Here is a 16,454-nt window from a genome sequence, read left to right on the forward strand (position 1 = left end):
GAAGGAGACAGACCTAACCAGTCTTCCTGTAAAATAATTCAAAATAAAAATCATAAGCATGCTGATGGAGATGCAGAGAAAAATGCAAGAGCAATGGGATGAAGTCTGGAGGGAGATCACAGATGCCAGGAAGGAGATCACAGAAGTGAAACAAACTCTGGAAGGATTTATAAACAGAATGGATAGGATGCAAGAGGCCATTGATGGAATAGAAACCAGAGAACAGGAACGCATAGAAGCTGATGCAGAGAGAGATAAAAGGATATCCAGGAATGAAACAATATTGAGAGAACTGTGTGACCAATCCAAAAGGAACAATATCAACATTATAGGGGTACAAGAGGAAGAGAGAGAAAAAGAGATAGAAAGTGTCTTTGAAGAAATAATTGCTGAGAACTTCCCGAAACTGGGGGAGGAAATAGTTGCTCAAACTACAGAGGTACACAGAACTCCTGAGAGTCGGGATCCAAAGAGGTCAACAACAAGAAACATAATAATTAAAGTGGCAAAGATCAAGGACAGGGACAGAGTATTAAAGGCAGCCAGACAGAGTAAAAAGTTCACCTACGAAGGAAAACCCATCAAATTATCATCAGACTTCTCGACAGAAACCTTACAGGTCAGAAGAGAATGGCATGATGTATTTAATGCAATGAAACAGAAGGGCCTTGAACCAAGGATACTGTATCCAGCACGATTATCATTTAAATATGATGGTGGGATTAAACAATTCCCAGACAAGCAAAAGCTGAGGGAATTTGCCTCCCACAAACCACCTCTACAGAGCATCTTACAGGGACTGCTCTAGATGGGAGCACTCCTAAAAAGAGCACAGAACAAAACACCCAACATATGAAGAATGGAGGAGGAGGAATAAGAAGGGAGAGAAGAAAAGAATCTCCAGACAGTGTATAAAACAGCTCAATAAGCGAGTTAAGTTAGGCAGTAAGATACTAAAGTAAGATACCTTTAACCTTTGGTAACCACGAATTTAAAGCCTGCAATGGCAATAAGTACATATCTTTCAATAGTCACCCTAAATGTAAATGGACTTAATGCACAAATCAAAAGACACAGAGTAATAGAATGGATAAAAAAGCAAGACCCATCTATATGCTGCTTACAAGAAACTCACCTAAAACCCAAAGACATGCACAGAATAAAAGTCAAGGGATGGAAAAACATATTTCAGGCAAACAACAGTGAGAAGAAAGCAGGGGTTGCAGTACTAATATCAGACAAAATAGATTTCAAAACAAAGAAAGTAACAAGAGATAAAGAAGGACACTACATAATGATAAAGGGCTCAGTCCAACAAGAGGATATAACCATTCTAAATATATATGCACCCAACACAGGAGCACCAGCATATGTGAAACAAATACTAACAGAACTAAAGAGGGAAATAGACTGCAATGCATTCATTTTAGGAGACTTCAACATGCCACTCACCCCAAAGGATAGATCCACCAGGCAGAAAATAAGTAAGGACATGGAGGCACTGAACAACACAGTAGAGCAGACGCACCTAATAAACATCTATAGAAGTCTACATCCAAAAGCAACAGGATATACATTCTTCTCAAGTGCACATGGAACATTCTCCAGAATAGACCACATACTAGCCCACAAAAAGAGCCTCAGTAAATTCCAAAATATTGAAACCAATTTTTCAGACCACAAAAGTATAAAACTAGAAATAAATTCTACAAAGAAAACAAAAAGGCTCACAAACACATGGAGGCTTTATTAATAACATGCTCCTAAATAATCAATGGATCAATGAATAAATTAAAATAGAGATCAAGGAATATATGGAAACAAATGACAACAGCAACACAAAGCCCCAACTTCTGTGGGATGCAGCGAAAGCAGTCTTAAGAGGAAAGTATATAGTGATCCAGGCACACTTGAAGAAGGAAGAACAATCCCAAATGAATAGTCTAACATTACAATTATCAAAACTGGAAAAAGAAGAACAAATGAGACCTAAAGTCAGCAGAAGGAGGGACATAATAAAGATCAGAGAAGAAATAAACAAAATTGAGAAGAATAAAACAATAGCAAAAATCAACAAAACCAAGAGCTGGTTCTTTGAGAAAATAAACAAAATAGATAACCCTCTAGACAAACTTATTAAGAGAAAAATAGAATCAACACAAATCAACAGAATCAGAAATGAGAATGGAAAAATCACGACAGACTCCACAGAAGTACAAAGAATTATTAAAGACTACTATGAAAACCTATATGCCAACAAGCTGGAAAACCTAGAAGAAATGGACAACTTCCCAGAAAAATACAACCTTCCAAGACAGACCAAGGAAGAAACAGAAAAGTTAAAAAAACTAATTACGAGCAAAGAAGTTGAAATGGTAATCAAAAAACTAACCAAGAACAAAATCACCAGGACAGATAGATTTACCTCAGAATTTTATCAGACACACAGGGAAGACATAATACCCAATCTCCTTAAAGTTTTCCAAAAAATAGAAGAGGAGGGAATACTCCCAAACTCATTCTATGAAGCCAACATCACCCTAATACCAAAACCAGGCAAAGAATCCACCAAAAAAGAAAATTACAGACCAATATACCTGATGAATGTAGATACAAAAATACTCAATAAAATATTAGCAAACTGAATTCAAAAATATATCAAAAGGATCACACACCATGACCAAGTGGGATTCATCCCAGGGATGCAAGGATGGTACAACATTCGAAAATCCATCAACATCATACACTACATGAACAAAAAGAAAGACAAAAACCACATGATCATCTCCACAGATGCTGAAAAAGCATTTGACAAAATTCAACATCCATTCATGATAAAAGCTCTCAGCAAAAAGGGTATAGAGGGCAAGTACCTCAACATAATAAAGGCCATATATGATAATCCCACAGCTAACATCATACTGAACAGCGAGAGGCTGAAAGCTTTTCCTCTGAGATCGGGAACAAGACAGGGATGCCCACTCTCCCCACTGTCATTCAACGTGGTACTGGAGGTCCTAGCCACGGCAATCAGACAAAACAAAGAAATACAAGAATCCAGATTGGTAAAGAAGAAGTTAAACTGTCACTATTTGCAGATGACATATTGTATATAAAAAACCCTAAAAACTCCACTCCAAAACTATTAGAACTGATATCAGAATACAGCAGAGTTGAGGATACAAAATTATCACACAGAAATCTGTGGGTTTCCTATATACTAACAATGAACCAATAGAAAGAGAAATCAGGAAAACAATTCCATTCACAATTGCATCAAAAAGAATAAAATACCTAGGAATAAACCTAACCAAACAAGTGAAATACCTATACCCTGAAAACTACAAGTCACTCTTAAGAGAAATTAAAGGGGACACTAACAAATGGAAACTCATCCCATGCTCATGGCTAGGAAAAATTAATATTGTCAAAATGGCCATCCTGCCCAAAGCAATATACAGATTTGATGCAATCCCTATCAAATAACCAGCTACGTTCTTAAACGAACTGGAACAAATAATTCAAAAATTCATATGGAAACACCAAAGACCCATTATAGCCATAGCAATCCTGAGAAAGAAGAATAAAGTAGGAGGGATCTCACTCTCCAACTTCAAGCTCTACTACAAAGCCATAGTAATCAAGACAATTTGGTACTGGCACAAGAAGAGAGCCACAGACCAGTGGAACAGATTAGAGACTCCAGACATTAACCCAAAGATATATGGTCAATTAATATTTGACAAAGGAGCCATGGACATACAATGGCGAAATGACAGTCTCTTCAACAGATGGTGCTGGCAACACTGGACAGCTACATGAAGGGGAATGAAACTGGACCATTTTCTAACCCCATACACAAAAGTAAATTCAAAATGGATCAAAGACCTGAATGTAAGTCATGAAACCATAAAACTCTTAGAAAAAAACATAGGCAAAAACCTCTTGGGCATAAACATGAGTGACCTCTTCTTGAACATATCTCTCCAGGCAAGGAAAACAACAGCAAAAATGAACAAGTGGGACTATATTAATCTGAAAAGCTTCTGTACAGCAAAAGACATCATCAATAGAACAAAAAGGAACCCTACAGTATGGGAGAATATATTTGTAAATGACAGATCCGAAATAGGGTTGACGTCCAAAATATATAAAGAGCTCCCGCGCCTCAACAAACAAAAAGCAAATAATCCAATTAAAAAATGGGCAGAGGAACTGAACAGTTCTCCAAAAAAGAAATACAGATGGCCAACAGACACATGAAAAGATGCTCCACATCACTAATTATTAGAGAAATGCAAATTAAAACCACAATGAGGTATCATCTCACACCATCTGAAAGACAAGCAACAACAAATGTTGGCAAGGTTGGGGAAGAAAGGGGAACCCTCCTACACTGCTGGTTGGAATGTAAATTAGTTCAACCATTGTGGAAAGCAGTTTGGAGCTTCATCAAAATGCTCAAAACAGACCTACCATTTGACCCAGGAATTCCACTCCTGGGAATTTACCCTAAGAATGCAGCACTCAAGTTTGAAAAAGGCAAATGCACCCCTATGTTTATCGCAGCACTATTTACAATAGCCAAGAGTTGGAAGCAACCTAAATGTCCATCAGTAGATGAATGGATAAAGAAGATGTGGTATATATACACATTGGAATATTATTTATTCATAAGAAGAAAACAAATCCTACCATTTGCAGCATCATGGATGGAGCTAGAGGGTATTATGCTCAGTGAAATAAGCCAAGTGGAAAAAGAGAAATACCAAATGATTTCATTCATCTGTGAAGTATAAAAACAAAGGAAAAACTGAAGGAACAAAACATCAGCCGAATCACAGAACCCAAGAATGGACTAACAGGTACCAAAGGGAAAGAGACTGGGGAGGATGGGTGGGTAGGTAGGGATAAGGGGGGGAGGGAGATAAATTGGGGTATTAAGATTAGCATGCATAAAGGATAAGGTGGGAGAAAGGGGAGGGCTGTACAACACAGAGAAGACAAATAGTGATCCTACATCATTTTGCTATGCTAATGGACAGTGACTCTAAAGTGGTTTATAGGGGGGATCTGGTATAGGGGAGAGCCTAGTAAACATAATATTCTTCATGTAATTGTAGATTAATGATAACTAAAAAAAAGCAGTTCCTGTGTGGTGACCTCCAATAAGTTCTTCACAATGGTATAAAGGGCATATCAAAGTGTGGGCAAATGGTTTGTTTGTGTTTATACAAAGGATCAATGCCTAATTTGGCTACCCAGAAAGCGAACTAAGATATGATATGAAGAAGAAGTTCCAACATCAACATACTATGGAAGAGTCATTCCAGAAGATGATCATCAAAAAATGTCAACAAAGATCCTGGCATTGTTGCATTTGTAGCTGCATTCATCCCACTGGTTCCTGGAATTGCCATTGGAATGAAGAAGGAGATATCTAAGCTGGCCTGTGCATAAAGTAAAGTAACAAATTTGACTGGATCTATACTGTTGGAACTCAACCAAGAATTAGGAGAAGTGCAAGTTGTGGCGCTCCAAAATCTTACAACTACAGACTATCTACTGTTAAAAGAACATATGGGATGTGAATAGTTCCCAGGAATGTGTTGTTTTAAATTGTCTGATTTTTCTCAAACTATTCAAGTTCAGTTAGACAATACCCATCATATCATAGATAAGTTTTCACAAATGCTTAGGGTGCCTAACTGGTTTTCTTGGTTTCACTGGAGATGGCTGGTAATTGTAGGTCTGTTTTGGTTATGTAACTGTATTGCTATTATGTTAGTGTGTGTGCACAATTTAATCAGTAGTTTAAAACCTATACATGTTTAAGTTACTCTACAAGAAGATATGTCAAAGAAATAACCAATCTTGCCATGTTTCCTTCCATCTGCTACTTCTATAGCTTTTTTTCTTCCTTCCTAATTACAACCCTTAAATAGAATTCGTGCCTCTTATCGAATTTACCAAGTATCATAATTCTTCCAAGTGGTAAAGATACCTCAAGATAAATGCTGGTCATAGAAGCCACAGGGCATAAATCTGCAAAGAAGTAAAAAGCCAACCTTTTCAAACAATATTGCTTCTCTCTCACTTACCAACTTTACATTTCCCTGTATGGCTCCAGAAGATGACTGGTTAGCCAGAGACGGGTAAGATTCCTCAAGGGAGGAACAACCTAAGACAGGCACAGTCGCAGGGGGGCCATCAGGTGAGAAACTGGGGATCAACAGAGGTGTGGCTCAGAACCTCACCCCCCCTGTTTTGAGAGAAATCTTCTGCATCCATGGATGTTTTGTTGCCCTTGTCTAGCTTGGATTAGTACTTAGCCTATAGGCACACACCTGATCATCTACATTTGCTTTCTTACAACACTAAACTATGTTTTCTACCTTTATCTTGCATCTACCTACCACTTCAACATTTTATTAAAAATAATGATAAGAATAATAATAACAATAATAATAAAGGAGAAATGTGAGATTCACATATAAATCAAGTATAAAAATCAAACGAATATTCATATTTGACCTGATTGTTTATAGTTCATAATGCGTGATCAAAACTGAAAGTTTCTGTGATGACTGCCCTTGCACTGTTCACCATGTAAGAACTTATTCACTATGTAAGAATTTGTTCACCATGTAAAAACTTGTTCGTTATGCTTCAGAAGATTGGAGACTCTTGGAATTAGGCTTGCGGTTGATTAATGATTGTGCATTGAGTCCCCTATACAGAATTTTATTTTTGTTAACAACCATTTGATCCATAAATATGAGAGATGCCCTCTCAAAAAAAAAAGAAAAACAAAACAAAAAAATACTGAGACACAAAGAAGTTCAGTTCCTTACACAATCTTAACAGCTCGTCTGGTACAGGAGCAAATAGGGAATGTATGGAAAGTACTCAGCACAATGCTTGCACATATTAGTTACACAGTAAGAAGCCATTACTAAGACTATCACTGTGATTATCATTGTATAAATTGAAAGCTTCAAGTAAATTGTTTGTGTGCATCAGGCTGTGGTTAAGAGGGCTTTGCTGAAAAAGTTGGAAAAACCTTGTACCTCACTTGAATTATTGAAGCAACCAGAGGATATTCCTGTGATGTTTGCAGTATTTTGTAGGAAAATTTGAAAATGCTTTGCCCTTCATAGGATGTGCTGAAATCAGCAGATAAGAGAGAGATTACATGCTCCTGTGTGGGCTTTGATTTTAACTTGGACCAGTCCCAGAACTTTACTGGTCCTGGGTTTCTTCATCTGTAAAATGAGAAAACTAGGTCTCTATAAAACATCATATATCTTTGGCTTAATTTTTTCTTTAATTTCCAAGATCATTTTAATACAAATATTCCTGTGATGGAGAGAACATCAGGCCACCTCTTGTCCATGGCTGGATGGATGGCAGATAATAAAGGAGCACTGGGCACCAAGGGAAGGGATATTCTGGAGAAGAAACATTGACAATCGGAAAGAAGATAAGTGGTGGAAAGACAGTCTAGAAGAAATGCTTTAGCTTCTCTTTTTCTTTCAGTTAAATGCTCTGATGCCTCTGGGAGCCCAGATATAGAACAAAATGTATGGGAGACAATGTTAATGAATTCCATAGGTGAACATGTTAGTGTAACTGTATGACTGCACATGTCACACACCCACCAAGTCACCCTTGCCTGGAACAGGGTACACTTATGCCATCTAAACCTCTCACTTTGTGGATGAGGCAAATGAGATCCAAAGGTAATTGGATTACTAATGATCACTCTGATGGCATGGCTCACAGAAAGATCTAGAACCTAGAAATACAGGGGTCTTTGTAACTGCAAGTTGTATAATTTTGAGGCAGTGGATCATAAAGAGGTGACTTGGGACAAAGGCCAAGAAAGCTGTAAAACACCCCACAAGACATCCCAAATAAAAAACGAATCTAAGATGGGGAAAAAAGCAGTGAGTTTACTTTGCAAACATATCTTCTGGACAAACGCCTTATTCCACTCATATCCAAATACATTTATGCCTTATGACATGTTTATATTGAAGAGGGGTCAGAAATTCTTTTTTCTCTAGGGGGCCAGATAGTAAATATTTTCAGCTTTGAGGGCTCTAGGTCTCTGTTGCAATCACTCAGCTCTGCTGTTGTAGCATGAAAGCAACAATCAACAATTTGTAAGTGAATGGGCATGTCCAATAAAACTTTATTTACCAAAACAGGCAGCAAGGCAGATTTGGACTACAGGCAATAGTTTGCCATGATAGATAGATTTTCTAAAGTTACCTAAAATTAATACCAGATATAACTCACAAACTAATATTCATAATCATTTTGTAGAAGTAATCTGGTAAACACATCACCTAATTACTGTATTCTGTTGCTCATTCATTTACACACACAAATACACACCTAACTTATATAACAGCTCTCATGCATGGAAAACATAAATAAAAAGGATAAATATAAAAAAGGAAATATAAAAAAAGGAAAAAATAAAAATCCATTGTCTCAATGTGTTTAAAATCTAATGCATGTGTTTTTTTTATATAACATTATATTGGTTTCAAGTATACAGCATTATGTTTTGACAGTTAACTACATTATTAAATGCTCACCCCAATTAGTGTAGTAATTACTGTCAATATAGGATTATGGTACAGAATTATTGAGTATATTCTCTATGCTGTACTTTCATCCCCATGACTAGTTTATGTGATTAATGTATGTGTTTAAATAAACAAATAATTCCATACAATGTGTCCTAACAAAAGAGAGTGCCACCTAACATCAAGTGAGAGATTGGAGAGGCTTAATGGGAGACGTGACTCTGGAGCTTGAGCTTGATTCTTACATAGATGGTCATCAAGTGACTAAAGATGAAGGTATTTTTCAGGGATAGACATTCACCACAAAGGTACATCACCAGTGAAGGAACCTTTGGTATTTTAAATCATGTCATTAAGGCTGATTTGTCCAACCAGATTGTGTCATTTTCCTTGGCCATGTTAGTTTAATATCATCTTTCTAGTTACTTTTTGCCAAAATTTAGTCTCATCTTTGTTTCCCATGAAATTCACCCATTTACCAATTTCAATTTTAATTGGAATCTAGTGTGGCAAAAATCCCTTTTTATTATCTGTTTAAGTTTAGAAATACTTTCAGCTTAAGCCTTTAGATGAGATCATTATTGAAATTGCTATCAGGATCAGGAAATTTTCTACATCTACTTTACCTGCTTAGGGTACATATACACATAAATATACATAGCACTGGATAGCTGGCCTGCTCTTCCCATCTCATCCCAGTAATCTTCATTGCACTGTACTTTATCTAATTTCTTATGTTTCATCTCAGGTGATTTTTTTTTAATAGGAAGGGAAAATAGATTTCATAGTATATGTTATAATTGATGGGGAGCAGCCACATTGTTTATTGCCCTAAGAAGTCTTCTAAACTCCCTCTAGGCTCAGAGATAAAGACTTATTAACAATGTCCATAGCAGATGCAGGTAAAGGGCTACAGTAGCAAAGGTGTCTCATATTTGCAAGCTATGGTTTAGATGCACCTGGTTCTGCATTGACTTGCTGTATTATTGGTTTGATGTTTTTACACTTCTTTGATATCACACACTCAACTGTGCTCATTTTCTATGTTTCCATGTGATGACATATTTTGTGTGCTAAAAACAGGAAGTTAATTGCTAATAACACTATACAGTTCTACAAATTCACAGAGAATTCTAGCATATTTGTATTTATGTTAATTATATATTGGTTTATTTCATATTCTGTTTAAAGTCATACTAAATGGATGCTTTAATGCTTGTTGCTCTTCATAAAATCTCTAGCAAATTACCTTTTGAATGTTATGTAAGAAGAAGGTTCCAAACGAGGGGGTAGTGGAGAAATAAAAAACACCTTACATTTGGAATCAACATCCTGGCACCTGACCCAGGAATACAGACAGGCAGCCAATCTCTCACAGATGGTGAACGAAGATAATCTATTACCATGTAGAGTATCCAACAAAGACTGGATGGAGGCTTCGTTGGCCCATCTCCTGTATGGAGGAACTCTCTCTTAGAGTGGTTATATTTTACTTTCCCTCTGTTTTCATGAAATTTTGTGTCCTCTTAGTAGTTGATTTTGAATTTATCTAGCTGCCCCATGAGTTATAGTATAGAATGAAACAAAGTCAATGAATTCATTTAAGTAAATCATGCTCCATCATATTTCACCTGCTAAAAGAAGAAATTGAGTATCTACAAGGACTTACTACATAGTGTTAGATCATTCAATGAAGAAGATTATAGCTTCCAGTAAAAGGCTCATTTTGAGTGTGGGCATTGAAGAGAAACTATCTTACATATAAAAATACCTAGAGAAAGAAAATCTAACAGACAAATTGGATAAATTTTTCAAGTTTTAGTATAAAATTAAGGTATTTCCAGGACAAGGAGAATGAGTTGTCATCAGTCTTCATTATGCTAACAAATACATAAGCCCTGTAATGTTTTTCTGTAAGTCTATTGTAACTTCTCAAGTTTGTGCTTCATATATCTCTATCAATTTTAAGCCTATATGATTATGCTATGCAAAGTTTTTCTTTTCAGGGTGTTATTATACAATTTTATAATCTTATTGAAAAAGAATTTTTGACATTATGTAGTCTCCTAATATATGTACGATTTGCAGTATTTTCTTTATCAACACCAATATAATTTGAGCTTTTTATTGGAATGCATATTGATAAGGCCTTAAAACTGCTGTAGGTTGTCATTATTTTCTGTTCTTTGGTAATAGTTTTTGAGGACTATCTGTAGGAGTGAGACTTTTCTTTTTTGTTTCATATAATATGAACATTACTGGTATAGAATGTTCTTAATGACCTATCTAGTAACTTTACTGAAAAGTGCTTAATGCAGAAGCTATGGTATCTTTCTATTTTGGTTTAATTTTTATTGTTGTTTTTCCATTAGCACATAACACAGTATGTGATTGCATGACTTTTTTTTTAAACAAAAATTCCCACTTTTAGAGTTAAAGGACTTCAGACTCAGAGAAATTAAGATACTTGCCCTAAGTGGAACTATATGATGACTCTAAATTCATTTGAAGAATAGTTGTAGTGATTAAGTCCTTTCTCTGTAGTGTATTTGCATTAGAAAAATGTTAGATAATTTGAATTTAGTGTATCTAACTACATGTAATAAATTAGCAGTTTATTCTATTTTTTTTCCTAATAGCCACAAATTGTATACTAGAATTTACGGCTGTCATCATAAGATCATGTTTTTTTTCTAAAAATCATAATCCATTTTTCAATAATCAACCTGTAGATATTCTACTGATACATACAAATGTAACCATCAGAATCTAAAAAGTTAAAATGTAATTTTCCAGGGAGTTTAATAGTATAATTCACTCTATGACAAATTATGCATATACTTTTGATTTCTATGTCTTATCTTAGTGTTAATATTGCTGCCTAAGGTGCCCTTTTATAAAAATACCTATTTTCCTCTTAAATGAACTAATCTTGAGCAAATCTATTAAATATAGTTTCAGTAATTTTTCTTTCTTACTGTTGGTTTTACTGCTAAATTAACCCACTCAATAGCTTTTGAATTTATACCTTGGCCTCTTCAGCTTTTATATTCCTTTCCCACATAATGTAGGTACTGGTATGTAATTGCATTAAAATCCTTGCTGCTCCAGTAATCATATTAATTGATAGTGGTTTAGAAATTTCTGTGATTTTTGAAGTATTTCATTCTTTATATTGAATAGCACTCATATGTTAGAAACGTTAAAATACTTGTCTCATCATCATTTTGCAGGAGCAAGACTAAAAATAAAAATGTGACAGATAGGAATATTTGGACATCCTGACAAAAAATATGAGTACCAAATAATGCATTACATGGCAGGTCATTCACTTTAATGAAGTTAAAACATAGTGTGTTATTATCAATCTTTCAAATGATTATTATTATAGATTTATTGTTGCAATATTACAACACTGAGGCAGGAGAGTTGGACTGACTTCCTGGGGAGAATTTGTAAATGTAACTTCTCCAGAGCTAGTGTGATTAGTAATTAGAGAGTTAAAAGTTTATACCATGTTTGTGTTTGTCAGAAATGTTCATGTTTACCAGAAGAGTTATCCATGGCTTAACTAGAGGGGGAAAAAGCATGGCTTTAGAGTAAAGATGACCTTCATTAGAACATGGCTTCACCACCTAGTTATGTGAATGACCACGCACGTACTTAATTTAATGAACTCAGTTTAATTGTATGTTGGATTGGGATAAAAGTTCCTAAATTATGGAACCTTTACCAGGACTGAGATGCCACACATATATAAAATTTAATTTTTGACAGAATGACTGGATTTGTTTATGGAAGGAGTTTAATATAAATAATAATTAAACTCTGATTTTAAAAAGTGTCTGTAAGATACAGAAACTCCATCTTGTCCCCAAGGGCTTAGGGAGAGTACCAAAGGAAGGACAGATTTGAAAAGGCCCCTTGCCCAAGGCTGGTATTCAACCTTGTTGCAGAAGGTATAGCTCAGCATCTCAGAGAGCCAGGGGTATTTACTGACTTGCCCCAGCCAAGCTGATCTGCTGTAACCAGGCAAATAGAAAGCAGCCCTCTGGAGTCACGCAGGACACAGGTCATCAGCAATGGATGGCGTGGGTGGGCAGAAAGAGTGGAGGCTCAGAGGGAATCTTCTGGATATACGTGACCCACATGTGGGCCTGAAGAAGGAGTTGGGGAGCCAGAACGATGAGGAGGCCATCAGGACGCTGGTCTCAATGTTGAGAGCTGTGAGAGGGTGATCACTAGGCTGGGCGATGGTTCTGGCCATGAGGCTTGAGACTGAATCACACAAGTCCTCGTTCTCACTCCATGGACAGACATACTTCCTCCTGTAGTGTCCCTCCAGTGTGTGGTCCTGAGAAGGTTTACCATAATGCTCACTGTGGATAAGAGATGCTGAAAGGAATGCTTTCATTGGAAAGAGCATCTGTGGGTGGTGAGCTTGGAACTCAGAGGATTGATTACACATGGTCCCCTCAGGAACCCAAGCAAGTGAGTACTTATGCTGTCCCTTTGTGTAGAGGAGTGACTGAAATGGATCCATTTCACTCCACAAAATTGAACATGTCTAAGTTTTAAAGTCAAATAATACTCTGTAACCAATGATTTGAATACTTTGTGTTTTTAACTTTGAAAGTGCTAATGCTCCCCTTTCTGTCACCCCTCCCACTAAGCTTATCTTCTACCTCGAGTTCGTCCCATTTTACTGTTAGAGTAATTTATAAGCTGTTTAAGATACTAAGGCCATTTACTCTCTTGTGATTTTCTTAACAATTCTCTAAGAATAATAGATGAATTGTGCTCCTTGGGGTTTCTGAAAATAGCTGTATAAAAATCTACATGCCAGAGCCACAGACCAGTGGAACAGATTAGAGACTCCAGAAATTAACCCAAACACATATGGTCAATTAATATTTGATAAAGGAGCCACGGATATACAATGGCAAAATGACAGTCTCTTCAACAGATAGTGCTGGCAAAACTGGACAGCTACATGTAGGAGAATGAAACTGGACCTTTGTCTAACCCCATATACAAAGGTAAACTCAAAATGGATCAAAGACCTGAATGTAAGTCATGAAACCATTAAACTCTTGGAAAAAAACATAGGCAAAATCCTCTTAGACATAAACATGAGTGACCTCTTCTTGAACATATCTCCCCGGGCAAGGAAAACAACAGCAAAAGTGAACAAGTGGGACTACATTAAGCTGAAAAGCTACTGTACAGCGAAAGACACCATCAATAGAACAAAAAGGAACCCTACAGTATGGGAGAATATATTTGAAAATGACAGATCCGATAAAGGCTTGACGTCCAGAATATATAAAGAGCTCACACGCCTCAACAAACAAAAAACAAATAGCCCAATTAAAAAATGGGCAGAGGAACTGAACAGACAGTTCTCTAAAAAAGAAATATAGATGGCCAACAGACACATGAAAAGATGCTCCACATCGCTAATTATCAGAGAAATGCAAATTAAAACTACAATGAGGTATCACCTCACACCAGTAAGGATAGCTGCCATCCAAAAGACAAACAACAGCAAATGTTGGCGAGGCTGTGGAGAAAGGGGAACCCTCCTACACTGCTGGTGGGAATGTAAATTAGTTCAACCATTGTGGAAAGCAGTATGGAGGTTCATCAAAATGCTCAAAACAGACCTACCATTTGACCCAGGAATTCCACTCCTAGGAATTTACCCTAAGAACGCAGCAATCAAGTTTGAGAAAGACAGATGCACCCCTATGTTTATCGCAGCGCTATTTACAATAGCCAAGAATTGGAAGCAACCTAAATGTCCATCGGTAGATGAATGAATAGAGAAGATGTGGTACATATACACAATGGAATACTACTCAGCCATAAGAAGCGGAAAAATCCTACCATTTGCAGCAACATGGATGGAGCTGGAGAGTATTATGCTCAGTGAAATAAGCCAAGCGGAGAAAGAGAAATACCAAATGATTTCACTCATCTGAGGAGTATAAGAACAAAGGAAAAACTGAAGGAACAAAACAGCAGCGGAATTACAGAACCCAAAAATGAACTAACAGGTACCAAAGGGAAAGGAACTGGGGAGGATGGGTGGGCAGGGAGGGATGAGGGGGGGGAAGAAGAAGGGGAGTATTAAGAGTAGCATGCATGGGGGGAGGGAAAAAGGGGAGGATGGGCTGTACAACACAGAGAGGACAAGTAGTGATTCTACAACATTTTACTAAGCTGATGGACAGTAACCGTAATGTGGCTTTTAGGGGGGACCTGATATAGGGGAGAGCATAGCAAACATAGTATTCTTCATGTAAGTGTAGATTAAAGATTTAAAAAAAAAAGAAAGAAAGAAAGAAAAGGGGGATATCTCCTTGATAGGATAAAACTATTGGTAAATCAAAGATCAACGCATGCTTTAAATATCCTTAATGTTGATCACTTAAAGGGTGTCAGATGATCAGCTATGGAGGTACTCTTTTCTGATAATATTCCTTTCTCTTAACAAAAAAAAAAAAAAAGCAGTTCCTGTGTGCTGACCTCCAATGAGTTCTACACAGTGGTATAGAGGGCATGTCAAAGTGTGGGCAAAGGGTCTGTTTGTTTCTATGCAGAAGGTTAAGGTCTAGCTTGGCTACCCAGAAAATGAACTAAGATACGATATGAGGAGGAGCTTCCAGCATCAGCACTCTCTGGAGGACTTGTGCCGGGGGATGATAATCAAAAAGCCTCCACAGGAATCTGGACGATGCTGCGGTTGTGGCTGCATCCACCACACCATTTCCTGGACTTGCCATTGGAATGAGGAGGGAGATGTCTAGGCTGGCATGTACATACAATGAGACAACAAATTTGACCGGATCTGTACTGTTGGAACTCAACCAGGAGTTGGGAGGGGTGCAAGTTGTACCACTCCAAAATCTTATGACTATAGACTGTCTATGGTTAAAAGAACATATGGGATGTGAACAGATCCCAGAAATGGGTTGCTTTAATTTGTCTGATTTCTCTCAGACTGTTCAAGTACAGTTGGACAATATCCATCATATCATAGACAAATTTTCACAAATGCCTAGGGTGCCTAAATGGTTTTCTTGGCTTCACTGGAGATGGATGGTAATTATAGATTTGCTTTGTTTATGTCACCGTATTCCTATTATGTTAATATGTGAGCACAAGTTAGTTAGTAGTTTAAAACCTATACATGCTTAAGGTACTCTACAAGAAGATATGTCAGAAATAATCAATCCTCCCATGTTTTCTTCCATATGCTACCTCTAACGCTTTTCTTCTTCCTTCCTAATTACAACCCTTAAATAGAATTTGTGCCTCATATCGAATTTACCGAGTATCATAATTCCTCCAGGTGGTAAAGATACCTCGAGACAAGTGCTGGGCATAGAAGCCACAGGGCATAAATCTGCAAAGAAGTAAAAAGCTAACCTTTTCAAACAATATGGCTTCTCTCTCACTTACCAACTTTACATTTCCCTGTTTGGCCCAGGAAGATGACTGGTTAGCCAGAGACGGGTAAGATTCCTCAAGGGAGGAACAACCTAAGACAGGCACAGTCGCAGAGGGGCCATTAGGTGAGAAATTGGGGATCAACAGAGGTGAGGCTCAGAACCTCACCCCCCTGTTTTGAGAGAAATCTTCTGCATCCGTGGATGTTTTTCTGCCCTTGTCTAGCTCGGATTAATACTTAGTCCATAGGCACACACCTGGTCATCTACATTTGCCCTCTTACAGCACTAAACTATGTTTTTTATCTTTATCTTGCATCTATATACCACTTCAGTATTTTATTAAAAATAATAATAATAATAATAATAATAATAATAATAATAATAATAATAAAGGGAG

The sequence above is a fragment of the Manis javanica genome, chromosome 2 (assembly GCF_040802235.1).
Source record: "Manis javanica isolate MJ-LG chromosome 2, MJ_LKY, whole genome shotgun sequence".
In the NCBI taxonomy this organism is placed as follows: domain Eukaryota; kingdom Metazoa; phylum Chordata; class Mammalia; order Pholidota; family Manidae; genus Manis; species Manis javanica.